The sequence below is a fragment of the Chlorocebus sabaeus genome, chromosome 16 (genome assembly GCF_047675955.1).
Source record: "Chlorocebus sabaeus isolate Y175 chromosome 16, mChlSab1.0.hap1, whole genome shotgun sequence".
NCBI classification, from domain to species: domain Eukaryota; kingdom Metazoa; phylum Chordata; class Mammalia; order Primates; family Cercopithecidae; genus Chlorocebus; species Chlorocebus sabaeus.
In genome coordinates, this window is record NC_132919.1 from 32,462,699 (window position 1) to 32,482,433 (window position 19,735).

A 19,735-nucleotide genomic window follows, 5' to 3' on the forward strand; every position below is an offset into this window, starting at 1 on the left:
AGAACATGGGAACAAATGCATGTGCTCGTGGTTTTCATAGAATTTGGGGCATTGGAAAAATGGAAGGTGGGTGCTTCTGGGTCTCAGAAATTTGCACGTCAGAACCCCTCCTAAGGGGTGTCATACGTGTCTCTGAGTCTTGTATACGGAGATATCCAAGCAGGAGTGGAAGAATGTTTTTTAAAAAGTAACAAAGTCAGGCCTAGTCGATATGACTCATTATAACATAACATTTTCCCCTGTCTCTCAAAACAGGAGAATTAGCTCACTAACTATTATATAAGCTCTGTGAGGAAAGAGAACAAGTCTAATTGAGCATTACATCCTCAAAGACTGGCAGAAATCTCAAAACACCAGAGATGCTCAAAACTATGGAAAGAAAAAAAAATGTCCTCAAAGAAACAAAACTTCAGCACATATTATTCTTTTTATTCAAGTATCCACTGATTTACTTTCATGGGCCAGGCTCTTGGGTACAATGTGCATGTGGCAGTTCAGGTCCCCACCCTCCTGGGACTTGGTCTAACCAGTGCTTCTGCACAAATGAGCTTCCAGCAGTTACATATTCTCTGATATTGCAAGATGAACCATAGGCCCTTAAAGAGGAAAATAAAAAAGAAAGAAAAAGCACTAAACAATTGCATTCTTTGTGTTTTTGCCAGAATGGACCAGAAACTACTAGCAATTATGTTGAAGCCATTAGTGCAAAGCCAATTTGCTTCTAGAGTTACAGTTGCACTCTAGGAACTTGAGCTACACTCCAGAGAGATCATTAGTTGTTGTAGACATGTTACTGAGGGCAGTGGTGTCATTTCCAGTCTGGAATGCCCTCAGTCAAGTGTGGGAGCAGAAAATGGGGGTCAACATAATTAACCTCATATGATTTTGGCAGGACTTCTTGCAAAATCACCCATATGCACTTAACATTTCTTTCAATTGAATGATCTCAGTGTATCAGTTTTATCAAAATATTTCTCTTTTTCTTTTTTATGTTCCCACCTGGCTGACCTTTTTTTCCTTTTTTTTTTTTTTCTGGCTTTCAATACAAACACCTTTAGCTTACTTTCTTTTATTCCCTTCTCCCTTCCCATCCCCAATAGCAGACGGTTGTAACTAATGGAACTCACAAGTATTGCTGGTTGATGCCTTTGCTAGGATTTTCAGTACCATAATCCTTTCACCAGATCATAACTCTCAGGAGAAAACGCCTAATTTCTCCCTTTGTAAAAACTTTCCTTGACTTTGTTTCAATTGAATCACCTTCACTGACCCCAGGCCTCCATTAACTATATCCATCCAAATCATCTGTTTCACCACTCAATGCCCGAGGCTGCGGCAGACATCCCGGCAGCATCCCATCTGACCCAGGAGATGACAGAGTGGGGCTAACAAGGATTCAGGAGTCAGTTCTGGGTTCCAATACTGTTTCTACCAGTCACTGCTGGAGATGGGCCCTTCAACGGCTCATCGGTAGAATGAAGATAACAACATTTATCAGCTTGTAAGAAATAAAACGGATAAGTATGTGAAGTTTCTATCAGTGTGGATTTAGAAGCCTTAATTCCATCCTCTTCATTCAACAAACATACCCTGAAATCCACCTATATGCGTTGCACACGACATAAGTTTTACAGCTGGGTGCATTGGCTTACCTCTGTAATCCCAGCACTTTGGGAGACTGAAGCAGGAGGATGGCCTGAGTCCAGGAGTTTGAGACCAGCCTGGGAAACATGGTGAGATCCTGTCTCCACAAAAAATTTTAAAACTTAGCTAAGCACGGTGGCATGTGCCTATGGTCTCAGCTCCTCAGGAGGCTGAGGAAGGAGGATTGCTTGAGCCCAGGAGTTTGAGGCTGTAGTGAATTGTGATCATGCTGCTACACTCCAGCCTGGGTGATAGAGCGAGACCCTGTCTCAATAAATAAATAAATAAGTAAAATAGTTGAATAAAAATTTTGCAGCTGGTATGAGATATTTCAGTAATTGGGGTATAATTATAGCCACATATTTTTGTTGTTGTTAAATGAATCACTCAAGCCATTTCTCCTAATCAACATGAAGTCCAGAATCTCTCTCCTTGCTTCTTGATATTATTTTATCTTCCCTATATTTATTCTCACCACTTATCCCAGAGCTCCAGGGCTTTGTCAGTCACTCTTGCATTACAGGGATGCCCAATCTTTTGGCTTCCCTGGTGCACATTGGAATAAGAATTTGTCTCGGGCCATACGCAAAATACATGAACACTAATGATAGCTGCTGAGCAAAAAAGAAAAAAATGTTTATAATGTTTTGAGAAAGTTTACAAATTTGTGTCGGACCACATTCAAAGCTGTTCTGAGCGGCGGGTTGGACAAGCTTGCTTTAAAATATCAATCAGGGCCATCTCCTCCAAGGGCAAGTGCAATTGCTCCAAACTACCACCAGAGGTCACTGTGGAATAATGATCTCATGCAGGTGTAGAGACACTTCCCACCACAGCCAAGGCCATGCTGTTGCTGGCCTAGATCACCACACAGTGGGGAGCTATGGTTATGTTTCCCTTAGTTCACAAGCACACATGTTCAACTGTTGTTACTCAGGTCTATACACCGTGTCAGGGGAACCAGGTGCTGAGACCCTTCCGGACTCATTTACACACTGAGCTTCAACCAGGTCTCCCTGACCTCCAGCCCATGAACCCTGGTGACTGCCACCATTCTCTGGCCTGCTTATTTCCCTCATCAAATGTTTCTAGGATCAGAGTTACCATCTTGTTCCTTTTCGGCATTGTGGATCTACAGGATCCATTTGCACATTGGTCTACACCTTCCCAGGTCCCTACCTAATAAAGAGAGACAGTTGCTGTTTCTCAAAAAGTGTCTCCAACAGTATCCATCCCCTTCCTGACAACATATACACAAAGTCTTTGTTACAACCTCAGGAAAATGACTGCCTTTCATAAAATAAAATGTGATTGTCCTTCACAGAGAAGGGCCACAAACTTCTTTCCCTCCCCCTCCAAATGATTGCTGTTGTATCTGGCCAGATGCTCAGTCTTAGGTACTAACAACATAAAGCAAGCAAACCAAACATTGCCCTGGGGAAGCTTAAAATCCAGAGAAAAAGTCCAGAAACTCCCAGACCACTCCAGGCAGGAAGGAATTGCCCTGTTTGATTAATTCTCATCCCATGAGACATGCCTCCAAGGAGACCAAGAAATCCTAAGTACCAAGGACCATGAGAAGAAGATGGCTGAGGAGGCACAAGAACAAAGGGAACCTTGAACAAGCAGACCTCTGTCACTGCCCTATGGGCTCTTTCTACCTGCTGCACAGACAAAACCAATTCACCGAGACCATGGTACTGCAGCAGAGAAAGAGTTTAATTAATGCAGAGTTAGCTAAGCAGAAGAATGAGAGTTATACCTCAAATCAGTCTCCCCAGGAACTTAGAAGCTAGGATTTTTATGGATAATTAGGGGGACAGGGGGCTAGGGAATGGATGCTGCTAATCGGCTGGGAATGAACTCATAAGGATTCAGTCCTCATGTGCTGAGTCTGCCTCTGGGTGGGGGCCACAGGACCAGTTGAGTCTTGAGTCCCCGATATGGGTGGAGTCATTTGGCTGTCAGAATGCAAAAATCTTAAAAACATTTCAAAAGAGCAATCTGAGGCTCTACAATGGTGACGTTATCTATAGAAGCAACTGAGGAAGTCACAGATCTGGTGACCTTTGGCCACATGACTCCTGAGCAGCAAGGGATTATAGAAAGGCAAGCTAGGAGACAAGGCTGGTTATCCTTTAGCTACATCTCCATCTTCGCAGAATTCAGGCCCCTCCCAGAATCCTAATCTCGTGGCCTTTCATTAGTCTTACAAAGGAAATTCCAGTCCCTGAGTAAGCAGGGGATTCATTTTAGGGAGGAACTGTCGTTATCCATGCTTCAGAGTTAAATGTAAACTAAATTCCTCGTGTGGTTAGCTTGGCCTATGCCCAACCTGTGAGGCTAGAAGGAAGATGGAGTCAGCCATACTAGACTTCTCCCACTCTGGTAATCTTCGCAAAGGCAGTTTCAACCCCACCCCAGCCACCCCACCAGCAGATATAGCCCTTTATGGTGTTTTAGGGAGGAATGAGGCTCATGAGTTAGCTGTGGGTAGGCCAGGAGAAAAGCCAATTTCAAAATCCATCTCCCTTTTCCATCCCTCGCACTTTGTGAGTAAATGCAGAACTAAGGAAGTGAAGTGAGTGATGTCAAGGACAAACATCCCCTCACCTTCTAGTTAATTCCTTTTGACAACGCAAGGCCTGAGGCACTTCAGCCTTAAGCTATGTTCAATGCCTTTGTTTTCTTTCCAGGGAAATGCAGCAATGATGCTGCCATGATGTGCATACTCAGGATGTGGGAAAATACAAGGAGGAGGGGTCCGAAGGCTTTGCATAAATAAATCGAATGAGGTTGAGCAACTGTTGAAATATGAGGAAATTGCTTCCAGCAGTTTAAAGTCTTGGCTTGACTCGTAATTTAACCTTGAATATAGTTTTCAAAAATCATTAAATCCCCAAAGCCTTCATCCCTAGCAGTGATTAGCCACGATGCAGTAAGTAGAAAGTTAATATATTTATTTATGAGAAGGTATGTAATGCATGATAAATCTATTCATTCAGCACTCATGTAGTGAATACTGACTGATTGCTTGCTCAGTTACTAGCACTGTGCTAAGTGCTGAGAGGTAGGATGATGAATAAACACAACCTCCTTCCCCCCAACGAGCTTACAATCTAATAGCAGGAAGGGACAAGGAGTCAACATTTATGGAATACTGCTGCATGGCAGAAATTGTACTAGGAATTTTTCACACATTAATCCCTACAAGAACCATGCAATTTTCCCTGTATTATATATTAGTCAAGTGGTGCAGCTGTCTGGGGCAAATACCCAGGGTTCATCATCTCACACCAAGAAGATGATGGACAGGGGCACACACAAGGAGTGAGTTTAGGAGTGGATGTTTAATAGGCAAAAGAAAGAGAAAAGAGAACAGCTCTCTCTCTTGTGAGAGAGAGGGGTGCCCAAATGGGAATTCTGGCCCATGGTTGAGTGCACCAGATTTTACAGACAGGCTTGAGGAAACGGTGTCTGATGTACATAGGGTCCATGGATTGGTTGGACCAGGTGTGATGCCTACATAGCATGTGGGGAAGACTGGCCATCCCACCCTAATCTTATGCAAATGGGCTTTTCACTTGGCTGGTGCCATGTTGTCTGCTCCTTACTGTACACATGGCTGGCAAAGAGAAGAGAACATGAAGCCACCATTTTGAACATTCCTAGTCCCAGGTAGCCTTCACCCATGCAAGCTTCCAGCTTGCTTGTCTATGTCTGCCGCTCAATTCTACAGGTTGCTGTTAGAAAAGGAAAGGATTTGGGGGCTACTTTTCCTTTAAAAAGGAAAATCTTACCAAGGACTTCCATATACTCACTATCTGCCTAAATAATTTCCTCTTAAGTCCTATATCATTAGTAAACTAAGGCTCTGAGAGGTTAAGTAATTTACCCAGTGCCACCTGGTTACAACTGGAAGATCCAGAATTCAAACTATGGTCTGTTTAATTCCAAAATCTGTGCACTTCTTATCACTTTCTTCAAGGACAGAGCCAAACAGAAACAGAGGCTGCCCAACTCCCTTCTGTACTGAGCTCTGTTTTCCTGGTTTGCCCATCTGTGTAACAAAATGGTGAGAGCAAATGTTAGTCGGGCCTAAGAAAGTCATGGTCCTCTTCCTAACAAAGTGAAGAGTTTTATTTTAATTTAGAGTTACACTAAGAAAACTAAAGAGATAAGATGAGAAGGTAAGAACTCCCTCTTAAGGATAATAGGAAGGAAATAATGTGTTAATAACATCAATAGTTACTATAGTGCTTGCTGTGCACCAAGCATATGCTGTGAGTAGGGCATAAATGGCTTAAAATTCTGAGACAACCCCATGGGGTAGAAGTGGTTATCATCCTCCCATTACAGAAGGGAAAAGCGAGATGTGGAAAAGATAAGGAACTTGCTCAAGTTTACACAGCTGGTTAGTGGAAGAGCTGGATTTGACTCCAGGGTCTAGAGTGTTAGAATGAGAAGCAGATATTGTATTGATGGCAGTAAAGACAGATAGATAGATAGATATATAGATACATAGATAATAGAAAAATAGATAGATAGATAGATAGATAGATAGATAGATAGATAGATAGTAATAGATGGATCATAATCTGAAGTACACAAGGACCTACCCTCCAGTTGAGTTTTGAACCTGCTACTCTGGCAACGTAAAGGCAAGATGGTCCCTGGGGCAATGTTCTGCCAAGATTGACCCCAGCCCTTCTCCCAGAGAAGAAGATCTTGTATTTGTGGTCATCTCTAGATAGTTATTGTGTATCTGGGAACTCATGACTCTGCTGCTTCTCTGGTGACCTAGCACCCTGATCCTACTTATCTGACCTGTAGCAGAGAAGAAAGCAGCCCTTGAGCGGGGCTCTCAAAACTTGCCTTCTGAATGTGCATCACTGAATGGGACCTTGGTAGGGCTGTTTCCTTATTGGTTCTTGGCACATTTCACCAAGAGATGGGAGTGCGTGGGGAAGGACAAAACTTCAGTGTTACAGGGTGTTCTTTCGCTTCCAAGATAAATGCAGTTAAACCTGAATGGGTTGATGCTCTGAAGCCAAACTCTTGCTTGCCTCACTTCCTAGCCTGTGTCAACTCACCCTTTAAGTCTTAAAATACTGGATCACTGCCCATAGTAAAACAGGTAACACAATTTACAGAGCAATAGCATAATTAGCACCCAAACCTTAGATACTTTGGAAATGTAAAGGGAGCCAATCAACAATTACCCTGGAAAAGCAGGCACAAATGGGATGACCCTAGACACATTGAATATAGAGTCACCCTGCTTCTATAGGACCATCTACATGACAGGCACCAAGTGTCACACATGTAGGAACCCATTTAATCCTCATGGCAGCCTTTTATATGTAGGAGGATTTATCATCATTTCTATGTTACTAATGAAGCAACTGACAGTCACAATCCCACAGCCAGAAAGCAGACATTGCTCTTAACCTCTGTGTTATAGTTTCCATCCCCCTTAAACCAGCCAGCTCCCTGCAAAAGAAAAGTATGCCTTTTCCCTGACTTTGGTCCTAAGTTTGCCCTCTGACAGAGGCTTGGAGAAGAAGGCAAAGGAAGACAATTGTGGGCAGAGGAAGAAAAGAGGGCAGCCGAGCCTATGATAGGAAGAAGGGCCACAGGATCTTTCTAGTGCCAATCTCTAGTCGCATCACACATCTTTATGACTTCAGATGGGCATCTCGGGCCTTGAGGTCACAAAATGAATAATGATCCTTACATTCCTGCATCTGTTTTTGGGGCTCACCCTGTTAAAACCATGGGTAAGGACAAAAAGATTTACAGTTCTCAGCCTCTGTACCTACCTGCCCCGCCTGATGGCCCTCCCATCTCTCCTCAAGCAATGGTTCAGCGACACCCATGCAGCTTCCCAGTTGCCATGGAAATGGCAAGGATGCCTCTAATAGGAAGCAAGAATGGAAGAAGCTAATTGTGCAGATTCCTCAAGCAATTCCTGAGCAAATTCTCCCATTACCCTTTGCATCCAGAGTCAAGGATTTCTCTGGGTTACAGGATCAGCACTGAAGCTTTCAACATCCTCACCCTGGCAAGCTGGTTGCCTCCTTTTGCCCAACAGTGCCACAGTTCTACTATGCACGGCAACTCAGCTCTCTTCTTTCAGCTGTACTCCTTTCGTGAGATTGTAATTCTGAAACACGCAGTGAAACTGGAACAGGAACAAGAAAGGGAATTCTTCTGTGATTACCCCAAACCATTTGTTGTCTGTAGAAAACTTATATTGGTGTATCCACGGGCAGGGCGTGAAGAGAGAGTCCACAGAGGAGCTCCACCCTCTCACCTTCCCAGAGATCTAATGGTGAGGACCAGCACTGAGGTCAATCAGAAATACCTGCTTGCTCCCGCCTTCATGAGAGATGGTTCTATTTACCCACACAAACACATTCTCTTTCTACCTAGGTATATCAACCTAATAGGAAATGGAGGCTCTGAAGGCTAGTTTTACAAAGGCATAAAGGAAAGTCTAGGAGGAAAATAGGTAGGAGAGTGGAGAAGTTGGGCACCAAGAGAGCAGAAGCATTGAAAATACTCGAATTTTGCCTCCATGGAGATCTCTTCCATCTCTGACATTTAATGTTCCAGAGATAGAGTGAAAAGACACAGGAAGTTAAAGCAGTATCAGAAAGTTTCAGAAATGCCCGCAGAGCAGCAGGGGCTGGGGCTCCAAAAAACACACTGCAGGGACACTTCTTCCCATGATTTTCTAAGGACCAGATGTGCCTCTTCCTATACTGTGTGTTAATCCCAAACTCCCTTATCATACATTTACACTGTTTGCCTAACTGTCCAACTCTTAATTAGGTGTGCAACTGGGGAGTCAGAGACAATGTACAAACGAGCAAGCAATCCTCCAACTTTATTTCTGTTATTGCTTACAACTTCCTCCCACAGGCATTAAGTAGCCAAGCTGATTTTTTTGCCCTACAGTCATTTCCTTTCCCACCTCATTTTCTAATCCAAACGTTTGAGGGTCAAGTGCTTGGGGCCTTATTTAAACCACCAGCTGGAAAACAGTCCTCAGCAAAATAGAAGCATGAATAAGAAACAAACATACATGTAGACAGAAAAATTATTCTTGTGTGAGACTCGTCTTTGATTTCAGTTTGGGAACTGAGTTGAATTCAGTGCTGTCTCTTCATCTCCTTCTGTTTAACTGCAGGAAGCACAGGGTTTCTGACTTCTCAACATGGTAAAAAAACAAAAACAAAAACAAAACACCAAGCCCCTCAGCCCACAGGTGACTGTCAAGCCTTTGTTCCCTTTGCTGCCACTGAAGCCAGACTGGGGCCTCTGACTAGGTTTCTGGGCTCTCTCCTACCTCTATGAAGTAATTCTAGACCCACTGAGCTCAGTGACTCCATCCACTGCAGCTCACCGCCAAATGTGTCAGGCCCACAACTGACCAGAATAGACTTCCTTTCTCCTTTCTGTCTGCTCCCCAGGGAGCAGCGGAGAACGTTCATTTGCATACACCTTCATTTATTGTCCTTCCAAAGCCTTTGATACCGAGCACGCTAAGATGGGAATCCTCATTTTACAAAGATCAAGGCAGAGAGAAGAGAAGGGACTAGCCTAGGATCACACAATTGACATGTCATCGCTGTGAGTATTTTAAATGCAGGTTTGACTCCCAAACCTATGCTCTCTAGCACTCTTCTTCCAGGTTTTCAGGTCCTGATTGCTGGAGAAGAGAGGGCAAGGGGTGTTGTTGGAGGTAGGAGGAAGTAGGTCAGAAACAAAAAACATACTAGAGAAAGAGATGTTGCTCACTCTATTCTGCAATTTTTCCTTGGGTCTTCTTTCCCTTCTTGACTGAGAGCATGCATTATTTATCCCTCACACACAGAATTTTTGCAGTCATAATAAAGGTCAGAAGGGGAGGAGAGAGTTATCTAAATCTACACTATATCCAGGCGCACTTAGAATGACATATTGAGTCTAATGGAATCTTTTGAGAAACAAAACAAAGACATGAGCCTCAATGTTTCTTGTTGCAGTGTTTCTTCATCTTCTTTGCTCCCTTTCTCCTTCTCTTCCACAAAAAAAAAAAAAAGAAAAAAATTTGCAGGCAAGTTGTTATCCCTTCCAGACCCACTGCCATTCCTCTGTCCCTGAACTGTCCTTTGAGATAACCTCAGTGCTCTTTTCATACCTCAATCAGGGAGCGTGGGATGAGGCTCTCACTCTAATGCATTCTGGTGTAAGCTTTCCCTCCTCTGATTTTGGAACCCCCTTGGATAGCTTCAAAGTTCTCTTTTAAAATCCTCAAACCTACTCACTTTAATTAAAACAATAAATAGGTGCTCTGTAGCATTTGGCGAGAGCGACTTTGGGGATATTAAGGCATAAAAGAAAACAGATGGGATGTTGCAGTTCCAGAAAAGATGGACCTCCCCGAGGCGGGCACTTGCCAGTTCTGTGATGCGCCTCCATCTACAACCAACAGGGACATTTTCGTTACTGGTTACCAACCTTTTTGTTCTCTTCGGGTGACAATCCCTGACCTGATTTTCAGTCATGTTCAGTCACAGTGAGCTGTCAGGCTGGTCTGTCTGCATTACAGCCAGAAGACCGGCCGCTTTTACAAAAGATCCCCGAGTATAGGGCTATTTAGGTTTTTTTGTAGTATCTGAAGGAAATCAGCCTCGCTCAGGAAAAGGGGTTCAGAAGCATTTCATTCCACTCTCATTCCTAGGACCCCTCCAAAAACAACAACCGAAAAGATAAAATATTGTTTTAATTGCTGAAGCAAGGAAACTAGCAAATGTCTCCAAACAATAAATTATTAATTATATCTGTCAAATGCTGTCTTGATGGAGATGTAAGGACCAGGTGGGAGGCCACATTTAATGCTTCCAGTTTCTGGAAAGGTGAGGATTTCCCTGTGGGAACTGCCCTTGTCCCGAAGTTGACCCAGGGATTCGCTGAGTGGAGTGGCAGTATCTGGCATTATCTACAAGTTACAAGAGAGGTGGACATACATTGTAGAGAACAAATTCATGTGGAATGGAGAAGAGCGACTTCAGGAGTAATTATGGTAATACATATTTTTAGATATCCAGATAACGAATAAATGACAATATAGCATAAAGATAAAAAACAAGGTTGTACAATATTGAAGGAGAACAAAGTTGGAGACGCTACCTGATTTTAAGACTTGCTATCAAGCTATAATAATCAAGACTGCATGGTACTAGGGAAGAAAGAGACAAATGGATCCATAGAACAGAATACAGGGCCCAGAAATAGACCTACAAAAATATAGCCTGGTGATCTTTGACAATGGAGCAAAAGCAATAAAATGGAGGGAAAAAAAAGTCTTTTCAACCAAAAGGGCTGGAACAACTGAACATGCACATGCAAAAACAAACAAACAAACAAAAACAAAAAACCCACAACTGTAGACACAGACCTTACACCTTTACTGAAAATTAACTGAAAATGGGTCACAGACCTAAGTATAAAATGCAAAATGACAAAACTCCTAGAAGATAATAGGAGAAAATCTAGATGACCTTGAGTTTGGAGGTAATTTTAGATACAACATCAAAGGCATAATCCAGAAAAAAGAATTGTTAAGTTGGACTTCAGTAAAATTAATAATTTTTGCTCTGCAAAAGACCTTGTCAAGAGAACACTGTGGTGTTACCTGGCCAGATCCTGAAGAAAATAATTGCAAAAGGCATATCTATTTGATAAAGAACTCTTATCCAAAATATACAAAGAACACTTAAAACTCAACAAAAAGAAAACAAACCTGATTCTAAAAAAAAATGAGACAAAGACTTTAACAGAAATCCCACCAAAGATATTCAGATGACAAATAATTACATAAAAAGATGTTCCACACTGTATACCATCAGAGAAACACAAATCAAAACAACAGTACAATACACTGCACACTTATTAGAATGACCAAAATGCAGAACACCAACAAATTCTGACTAGAATGTGAAGCAACAGGAACTGTCATTCATTGTTGGTATTGATGCAAAATGGCACAGCCACTTTGAAAGACAGTTTGGTGGTTTTATACAAAACTAAATATACTCTTACTATGAGATACAGCAATCATGCTCCTTGGTATTTACCCAAAGGAGTTGAAAACTTACATCTACAAAAAAACCTGCTCACTTTTATTTATAGTAGCTTTATTCATAATTGCCAAAACTTGGAAGCAACCAAGATGTCCTTTAGTCAGTGAGTGAATAAATAAACTACCATACAGGAGACAATGGAATATTATTCAGCACTAAAAATAAATGAGCCATGGACAGACTTGAAGAAAATTTAAATGCACATTACTAAGTGAAAGAAGCCCCTCTGAAAAGGCTACAAATTGTATGATTCCAACTATATGACATTCTGGAAAAGGTAAACCTATGAAGATAGTAAGAAGATCAGAGGTTTCCAAGGATTAGTAGGAGGGAGAGATGAACTGGCGGAGTACAGACGAGTTTTAGGGCAGTGAATCTATTCTGCATGATGCTATAATCATAGACACATGTCACTATACATTTTTCTAAACACATAGAATGTACAATGCCAAGAGTGAGCCCTAACATAAACTTTGGGTGATAATGATGTGTCAACGTAGGTTCCTCAGTTGTAAAAACTGTGCCCCTCTGGTGGGGGATGTTGATAATGGGGGAGGCTGTGCAGGTGGGGCAGGGGTTATATGAGAAGTCTGTGTTCCTTTCAATTTGGCTGTGAAACCAAAACTGTTCTAAAAAAATAAAGTGTATTAATAAAAATAATTTTCTTAGAGAAGGATGAAGAAGAAGAGGAAGAGGGAGAAAGGGAAGGAGAAGAAGGAGATGAAAAAGAAGTCTGGATTCGAGATGGAAAGTAAATTTTAGTTGACCGTTTCCCTTGTGCCAGGCACTGTGCTAGATACTTTAAATATACATCTTATTTTGCTTTATTCTCAAAATAGTGCAAGATCAAGATTCTTATCTCTATGTTATGTGTTGTAATTAAATTGATAGTTACAGAATTTAGATCATCATAACAAGGTCAAACAACTAGTAATAGACACTTTAACTCAGCTGTACTGATGGCAAAGCCCAAGCTCCTTCAGTTACATCCTCCTCCTCCTCATCATCATCATCACTCACAGCATCTTCATCTTCGTCATCACCGACATGCATTGAGCTCTCAGATGCATCATCCCTGTGAACGCGCAATCTTTTTATTTAATTCTTGCAGCAACTCCATTTTGTAGTCAAGTACACTGGTGTTCAGATAAACTTAAATAACACTTTCCAGATTGCACATCTGGTAAGCAGCAGAGCCCAGAGCGATCTGATTCCTTCCTTTTAACCATGCTGATCTACTGTTTCTCACTATCTTCAGATAAAGCCCATGGTTCCATTTACTGGATAACAAATCATTTTTCCTCCCTTGTACATAGCCTCCTCATCTACAAAATGAACAGTTTGTACGAAATGATTTAAGATTCCTTTCCAATCTAATCTGACAAACTAATCTAATTTCAGAGCAGTCTCGTGGAGGGAATGTTTCTGCTTTGGGTTTGTATTTCTGAAATAACCTGTCTTCTCTCTTCCCAGGAGACCAGCAGTAAATACACAGATGGATAAAACGCAAAAGAACCTACAAATCCTGTACAATGAAATCATGTGGCAAGAATGTGGTTATTCTGAGAAACAGAATAAAGCAGCCTTTTGCTGTGCCTTTTCCTGTGCCTTTTCACACAGCTGCCAATCAATGGTACGCGCTGGCATACTTTCAGAATAGCTGCTCTGTTTAACCCAGTGACCCAGAGGCAGCAATTTGGAGCTTAGCAAGTGACATCCCATGACATCCAGGATGCCCTCTCCACCTACCTGCACCCAGTCAATCACCAAGTCACAGGGATTTCACCTCTGGAATAATTTCGATCACCACCCCCATTCCCAATGACTTTGTCCAGGCTCTTATCTCTTAGCTGGACCATAGCAGTAACCTTCTAACTGCCTCCGCACACTATAGTCCTCCCTCCTCTGTGCTATTAGAGTAATATTTTTCACATGCAAATCTGATCATGACACTCTCTTAAATTAACCACCTTAAATAGTAAAATTAAAAAAAAAATCAACAACTCATATTAAAAAGCCATTCATGGGCTGGGCAAGGTGGCTCATGCCTGTAATCCCAGGACTTTGGGAGGCCAACGTGGCAGATCATCAGGTCAAGAGATCAAGACCATCCTGGCCAACATGATGAAACCCCATCTCTACTAAAAACACAAAAATTAGCCGGGGGTGGTGGTGCGCACCTGTAGTCTCAACTACTTGGGAGGCTGAGGCAGGAGAATCGCTTGAACCCAGGAGGCGGAGGTTGCAGTGAGCCGCAATTGTGCCACTGCACTCCAGCCTGGGTGACAGAGCAAGACTCCATCTCAAAAAAAAAAAAAAAAAGAAGCCATTCATAATCTGACCTTTACCTGTATGTTCAGCTTCACCTGTCTCTCATTCCACCCTTTTGTTTCTCAGCTTTACTGAACTTACATCCATACTTCTCAGAGATGAATGAATTTCCGTGCTTTCATGACTTTTTTTCTTCTCACCCAGAATGCTCCCTGTTTCCTCCCCGAGTCGTGGACTCTATGCCTGCTCATGTGTCAAGATGTAGCTCAACTTCCAACTTCACTACAATTATCAATCTCATGGTGGGTTCTCAGCTAGAGTTAAGCCCTCCCACAGCTCTAAATTTCTAGCACTTAAAAGACAACATTTTTTTAAAATTTATTTATTATTATTATTATACTTTAAGTTCTAGGGTACATGTGCATAACGTGCAGGTTTGTTACATATGTATACTTGTGCCATGTTGCTGTGCTGGACCCATCAACTCGTCAGCACCCATCAACTCGTCATTTACATCAGGTATAACTCCCAATGCAATCCCTCCCCCCTCCCCCCTCACCCCTCCCCATGATAGGCCCCGGTGTGTGATGTTCCCCTTCCCGAGTCCAAGTGATCTCATTGTTCAGTTCCCACCTATGAGTACAACATTTTAGATAGTTGGTTTTGCATTCATTGTCTTTATTGGAGTGAAAGCTTTCTAAAGAAAAGGAAGGTACCTAAATATTTAACAGATGGCACAATGCATAGTACGTGTGAATACCTGTCTAAGACTAGACTATGCAAGTGGCTCTCCTGGGTGAATTAATAAATACTCAAATAAATAATTCAATGAAGAGAAGAGCAAAGGAGCACCCACGCCAGAATATTCAAGAAAAGTATTTGATAAGATCACTTTGCAAGAGTTTATGAGGTATATTCAGGAAACACATATTAAATGTTATTTGACCATAGATTCCATAAAATTATGCAGAAAACAATAGAATCATATGATCGAGAACTTCTCCAACAGTTTCTGATGGTCTAGTGAAGAAATCAGTGTCCACAGTCATGAAATAATAAAAAATAATTCAATATACCACGAATTAAATTATGAAATTAATAAAATCTGAATAAAAAATCTAAGGGGATTTTTTTTTATTAATTATCAACAGAATGAAGTTAATTGGGAAGATCAAAAACAGACGAGCACAATCTCAGTAAAAATCACAGCAGGTATTTGTGTGGTAATTGATAATCTTATGCTAAAATTTATATAAAAATCCAAAGACCCAGGAATAGCCAAGGGAATCTTGGAAAATAATAAAGCTACAGGGCTTATATTACCAGTGAGTAAGATCTATTTTAAAGTTTCAGTAATTAAGACATTGTGGTATTTGCACAAGAATAGGTAAGTTGATAAATGAGATAGAATAGAGACCGGGCATGGAGGCTCATACCTGTAATCCCAGCACTTTAAGAGGTGGATGCAGGTGGATCACTTGAGCCCCAGGAGCTCCAGACCAGCCTGAGAAACATGTCAAGATTTTATCTCTACAAAAAAAAAAAAAAAAACCACACAACAGTTAGCTCAGGCATAGCGGCATGTGCCTGTAGTCCCAGCTACTCCAGAGGCTGCAGTGGGAGAATCGCTTGAGCATAGGAGATTGAGGCTGCAGTAAGCTGTGACTATATCAGTGCACTCCAACCTGGGTGACAGAGTGAGACTCTGTCTCAAAAAAAAAAAAAAAAAACAATTGGGTGGTTCCAGTCTTCCACATACATAGTTGCCTGATCTGTGACATACAAAAAATCATATTGCCTGCCCTTTTTGTATGTGTCTTCCTCCATTCAACCATGTTTGTGAGATTCATCCATATTGTCAAATATAGTTTTAAATCATTCATGCTCATTGCTGTGTAATATTCATTCACACAGTATATATCCCTTAGGCAGTGGAGAAAAGACAGTCATCTTAATCAATGGTTCTGGGTCAATTGGATACCCATATGAAAGGATATATTTGATCCTTCTACCTCACATCATACGCAAAAATCAATTGCAAGTGGATTGTACATCTAAATCTGAAGATAAGAAACATTAAGCTTATATAAGAAAATGTGATTATCACATTGGAGAAGACAAAGATTTCTTAAACATGTTGCCAAAAATGCAAGCGTAAAAGAAAAAAGTAATGTATTAGATTGTATTAAAACGTTAATGGTGTCATCAAAGGACACAAAAGAGTGAAAAGGCAACCCAAAGAGTAAAAGATGATATTTGCAATATACATATCTAACAATGAACACAAATCCCAACTGTATGAAGACCTCCTAGTAGTCAGTTTTTTTAAAGAAACTCAATAAAAAGAAGGCAAAAAACTTGAAGATAGAGTTACATAGATACACAGATGACCAATAAAGCTACAAAAATGTTTGGCCTCATGAGTCATCATGAAAATGGAAATTCAAACCTCAGCGTCACTCGCACTAGAAAAGCTAAATAAATAGTACCAAAATAGTACCAGAAAGTACTAAGTGTGGGTAAGGGTGCAGGCAACTAGACATCTTATATACTGCTAACAGGATTGTAAATTACTACAACCACTCTGGAAAGCTATCTGTGAGTATCTGCTCTAAAGAATATGTACATACTCTGTGACCCAGTAATTTGACTCCCAGGAATAGACTGAACAGAAGTGCATACATATGCTCACCAATGAATTGCATGCATATGTTCACATAAGGTACTAGAACATTCATAGCAGCATTATTTGTAGCAGTTCCAAGTTTGGAAACTACCCAAATACAAATCAATAGTAGAATGAATGAATAGATCATGACATATTTACACAAAGAAATATTATACAACAATGGGCATTAACAATTTAAAACTATACTCAACAATATGGACAACTCTCAAAAACATAAAGTTGAATGGAAGAACACAAATACAAAAGGAGAAGCCATATGGTTCTTATCACATAAAGTCCAACAATAGGCAAAAACAATCTTGATCAAAGTCAAGACAGTTGCCACCCTTGGAGTCCGCAGCAGCTGGAAGAGAGCTTGATGGTTTGATGGTAGGATGGTGTTTCTGGGGTGCTGGCAATGCTCTGTTTCTTGATCTGGCTGTTGATTAGGCTGACACAGTCAGTTTGTGAAAATGTAGTGGGCCATTCACGTATGAATTGTGGACTCTTCCTATGTATTTTACATTTGAGTAAAACAATTAAAACAGATTTTAAAATTTTTATGTAAGGAAACAAATATTAAAATATATAAAAGTACAATAATGTAAAAAGTGTGGTGTTGGCACAAGACTAGGAATATAGATCCATGGAACACAATGGAAAAACGAGAAAAATAGCTTGGTAGATTTAAGAATTAAGATGTGAGTAAGGTGAAATTTGGGATCAGCAAGAAAAAAGAGAATTCACCAACAACAGTGTTAGGACAAATTTAGTAATTGGTTAAAAAGGAAAAAAACACCTTCCTTAAACCACAGCCTGGGTGACAGAGTGAGACTCTGTCTCAAAAAGCAAAAAAAAAAAAGGAAAAGAAAAAAAGTTCAAGTGAATTTAACTTATTATACATACATTGTCTGTCTTTAAACTTCTATTTGTTTATATAAAAATATTTATATAAACATGAAACCATAAAGCAGTAAGAGTAAAATGCAGGTAATTTGTTGGTGATATTGGAAGGTGGCCATTTGGTGATCTCAGAAATGAGAGCTGAGGAATAACTGTCTCAACATGAAAAGATACTTAAAAAAACTACGAAGATGGCCAGGCGCGGTGGCTCACGCCTGTAATCCTAGCACTCTGAGAAGCTGAGGCGGGCGGATTGCTTGAGCTCAGGAGTTCCAGACCAGGCTGGGCAACACGGTGAAACCCCCATCTCTACTAAAATAAAAAAGAAATGAGCTGGGCGTTGCAGCATGCCCTGTAATCCCAGCTACTCAGGAGGCTGAGGCAGGAGAATCGTTTGAACCCGGGAGGCAGGGGTTGCAGTGAACCAAGATCCAGTCATTGCACTCCAGCCTGACAACAGAGCGAGACTCCGTCTCTACGGAAAACAAAACAAAACAAAACAGAACAAAAAAAACCCTACAAAGATAAAGCGTTATAAGTAAAACTAAAATGTAAATTAAAGATTGGAACGAAGGATCACTTATGACAAGATGGCTGCCCTGCAATCCTAAAGAGCTCTTTCTTTTTCTTTTTCTTTTCTTTTCTTTTTTTTTTTTTTGAGGTGGAGTCTCACTCTTGTTGCCCTGGCTGGAGTACAATGGCGCAACACTGCAGCCTCCGCCTCCAGGCTTCAAGTTATTCTCCTTCCTCAGCCTCCCGAGTAGCTGGGATCACAGGCATGCACCACCACGCCCAGCTAATTTTGTATTTTTAGTAGAGATGGGGTTTCACCCTGCTGGTCAGGCTGGTCTTGAACTCCTGACCTCTAGTGATCTGCCCGCCTCAGCCTCTCAAAGTGCTGGGATTACAGGCGTGAGGCACCACTCTGGGCCATAAAGAGCTCTTTCTAAACAACCTTATTAATATTAATAATAAAATAAATGCTCTTTAAGTAAAAATATGTAGAAAGTATAAAAACATACATCCTACAAAGTAAGACACAAAAACTTCTAACAAACTCATGAAATTCTTTCATCTCAGTTAGCAAAGAAATACTAATAAGGACGGTAATGAGATAGTATTTTTCATACATCAATGGCATTTTTTATAATGCCATCCAATATTGGTGAGGGTGAGATAAAATGATGAGATTATTGATTAGTACTTTCTTTCTGAAAGATAATTTGGCATATATACATAAAAAGCCATAAAATATCTATACCGATTGGCCTGATAATTTTACATCTATAACTTATCTCTAAGGAAATAAATGGAGATACAAAGAATTATGTAAAAAAAGATGCATTGCAGTGCTGCTTGTGATGATAAAAAAGAGTTGACACAAACTAAATGTATGAGAAGAGCAGATGAGTTAAATAGACATGGGAAGGAAAAGTTAAATTTAAAGACAAACAAAAAATGCCAAAGGCCATTAGGGTCTAGAAGAGGCCACCAGAACTTCCCCCAGACCTTTGGGGATTCAGGATCACACCCTCCTTTTGCCATTAGGGAGATTTCAGTGGAAACGTTTTGAGAAGCCCTTCTCGGCATGACAATCTGCCACCCTGAGATTTTAAAACCTGGGGGAGTTGTTTATATGCAGAATGTTCCGTTTGCAATGTTTATTTGAATATTCAATGTATTAAAGCTACACATTTTAGAAAATAAAACCTAGTTCTCCTTAAACTGTAAGTTTGACTTGTATTTTTTTCCTATTAATCGGCTTAATAAAATAACACAAATAATAAATCATCAGGAGTCATGTTTTAAAAGTCAACTAATGATATGGGAAAATGGGCTCTGTTAGGGAAAAAAGACAGGACACGATACATATACTGTATATTTTGATACACACATACACTTCAAAATGTCTAAGGAGAAATGAGATTAAAGGGTGACTTTCAATGTTTTAGTCTACATTTTTGGATTCTTTGAATCTTGAAAAATGTGTAGCTGTTACTTTTACAGGTATAAAACAATAAAGCTATTTTCATTTTGAAAAGAAACTAAGCAGAAATGAGAATAATGTTATAGATCTTGATTTCTGTTTTTATTTTATTTTTGGTGATGGAATTCC

The 19,735-nt window shown here is 40.6% G+C and overlaps 1 long non-coding RNA gene across 1 annotated transcript; it reads right to left on the reverse strand.

Annotated features, from left to right (window-relative positions):
• Positions 1-412: 412 nt before the first annotated feature.
• Positions 413-12,852, reverse strand: LOC119621915 (uncharacterized). The gene is made up of 5 exons (XR_005238544.2): positions 12,717-12,852; positions 9,833-10,113; positions 9,451-9,707; positions 5,540-5,704; positions 413-596 (listed from the first exon to the last, which is right to left on the reverse strand). It is a non-coding gene; the product is annotated as an uncharacterized lncRNA (long non-coding RNA).
• Positions 12,853-19,735: the final 6,883 nt, after the last annotated feature.